This window comes from Pristiophorus japonicus, chromosome 20, assembly GCF_044704955.1.
Source record: "Pristiophorus japonicus isolate sPriJap1 chromosome 20, sPriJap1.hap1, whole genome shotgun sequence".
In the NCBI taxonomy this organism is placed as follows: Eukaryota; Metazoa; Chordata; class Chondrichthyes; family Pristiophoridae; genus Pristiophorus; species Pristiophorus japonicus.
In genome coordinates this window covers 13,360,404-13,363,356 of record NC_091996.1, presented here as the reverse complement: position 1 = coordinate 13,363,356, position 2,953 = coordinate 13,360,404, and positions in this window count along the sequence as shown.

The following is a 2,953-nucleotide window of genomic DNA, read 5'->3' as shown; positions in this document are numbered from 1 at the left end:
ACAGAGTACTCATCATTTGAAAGAGGTGCATGTAAAGAGTGTTTCAATTATGCGTTTAAGAAATCAGGTATTTACCTACAGGTATCAGTGAGGAGGGTGTGCCTGCTTCTCACACCAATTCTGGGCACTCCTTGGGGCAACAGATGGCCACTATTAGCCACCTCATGCTGGGCAATTCTTCAAGCGGTCAGCAGACTGGCCAAGGTGGGTGAGGGCACGAGCACCCGTGCCCACGCTGTAATGCTCACCCCCACACTGTCCCACTGGGCTGTTCCGCAACAGCTGCACCGTGGGATTGCACGTGTTTGTGTGAACGCGAGCAGACACGTGTTTGTGTGAACGCGAGCAGACACGTGTTTGAAGGGCACCACAGGCGCTCCGATCAAGAGAAATGTGAAGTTATCCGCTTTGGTGAGGGATTGGGAAATGTTGGTGTTCAGAGAGACCTGTGTGTCCCTTGTGCACGGATCACTGAAAGGTAACATGCAGGTACAGCAAGCAATTAAGAAAGCAAATGTTATGTTGGCCTCTATTGCAGGAGGATTTGAGTACACGAGTAAAGGGAGTAAAAATTTAGGTCTGCCCGAAACGGGTTGCAGCTACCGCCTCTGAAATGTTCACGTCGGATGAGGTGGCCTCTTGCGCGAAATTCAGCTCTTTGTCGGTCATAATGGGGGGGTGATGCGGAAGTGGAGCGGTAAGCAGAAGATCAACAACAAGAGGGGCGGAAGTGGAGGCGGGACGCAGTCACCGCTGTCAATCATCAGTGGAGCAGTGATGATGTCATAAGAACATAAGAAATAGGAGCAGGAGTAGGCCATTTGGCCCCTCGAGCCTGCTCCGCCATTTAATACGATCGTGGCTGATCTGATCATAGACTCAGCTCCACTTCCCCGCCCGCTCCCCATAACCCTTTACTCCCTTATCACTCAAAAATCTTTCTATCTCCACCTTAAATATATTCAATGATCCAGCCTCCACAGCTCTCTAGGGCAAAGAATTCCATAGATTTAGAACCCTCTGAGAGAAGAAATTCTTCCTCATTTCAGTTTTAAATGGGCAGCCCCTTATTCTGAGACTATGTCCCCTAGTTTTAGTTTCCCCTATGAGTGGAAATATCCTCACTGCATCCACCTTGTCGAGCCCCCTCATTATCATATGTTTCAATAAGATCATAAGAACATAAGAACATAAGAATTAGGAACATCTAGCCCCTCGAGCCTGCTCCGCCATTCAACAAGATCATGGCTGATCTGGCCGTGGACTCAGCTCCACTTACCCGCCCGCTCCCCATAACCCTTAATTCCCTTATTGGTTAAAAATCTATCTATCTGTGACTTGAATACATTCAATGAGCTAGCCTCAACTGCTTCCTTAGGCAGAGAATGCCACAGATTCACAACCCTCTGGGAGAAGAAATTCCTTCTCAACTCGGTTTTAAATTGGCTCCCCCGTATTTTGAGGCTGTGCCCCCTAGTTCTAATCTCCCTGACCAGTGCAAACAACCTCTCTGCCTCTATCTTTTCGATCCCTTTCATTATTTTAAATGTTTCTATACGATCACCCCTCATCCTTCTGAACTCCAACGAGTAAAGACCCAATCTACTCAATCTATCATCATAAGGTAACCCCCTCATTTCCGGAATCAGCCTAGTGAATCGTCTCTGTACCCCCTCCAAAGCTAGTATATCCTTCCTTAAGTAAGGTGACCAAAACTGCATGCAGTACTCCAGGTGTGGCCTCACCAATACCCTATACAGTTGCAGCAGGACCGCCCTGCTTTTGTACTCCATCCCTCTCGCAATGAAGGCCAACATTCCATTCGCCTTCCTGATTACCTGCTGCACCGCAAACTAACTTTTTGGGATTCATGCACAAGGACCCCCAGGTCCCTCTGCACCGCAGCATGTTGTAATTTCTCCCCATTCAAATAATATTCCCTTTTACTGTTTTTTTTCCCAAAGCGGATGACCTCACACTATCCTACATTGTATTCCATCTGCCAAACCTTAGCCCATTCGCTAAACCTATCCAAATCTCTTTGCAGTCTCTCTGTGTCCTCTACACAACCCGCTTTCCCACTAGTCTTTGTGTCATCTGCAAATTTTGTTACACTACACTCTGTCCCCTCTTCCAGGTCATCTATGTATATTGTAAACAGTTGTGGTCCCAGCACCGATCCCTGTGGCACACCACTAACCACCGATTTCCAACCCAAAAAGGACCCATTTATCCCGACTCTCTGCTTTCTGTTAGCCAGCCAATTCTCTATCCATGCTAATACATTTCCTCTGACTCCACGTACCTTTATCTTCTGCAGTAACCTTTTGTGTGGCATCTTATCGAATGCCTTTTGGAAATCTAAATACACCACATCCATCGGTACACCTCTATCCACCATGCTCGTTATATCCTCAAAGAATTCCAGTAAATTAGTTAAACATGATTTCCCCTTCATGAATCCATGCTGCGTCTGCTTGATTGCACTATTCCTATCTAGATGTCCCGCTATTTCTTCCTTAATGATAGTTTCAAGCATTTTCCCCACTACAGATGTTAAACTAACCGGTCTATAGTTACCTGCCTTTTGTCTGCCCCTTTTTAAACAGAGGCGTTACATTAGCTGCTTTCCAATCCGCTGGTACCTCCCCAGAGTCCAGAGAATTTTGGTAGATTATAACGAATGCATCTGCTATAACTTCCGCCATCTCTTTTAATACCCTGGGATGCATTTCATCAGGACCAGGGGACTTGTCTACCTTGAGTCCCATTAGCCTGTCCAGCACTACCCCCCTAGTGATAGTGATTGTCTCAAGGTCCTCCCTTCCCACATTCCTGTGACCAGCAAATTTTGGCATGGTTTTTGTGTCTTCCACTGTGAAGATCGAAGCAAAATAATTGTTTAAGGTCTCAGCCATTTCCACATTTCCCATTATTAAATCCCCCTTCTCCT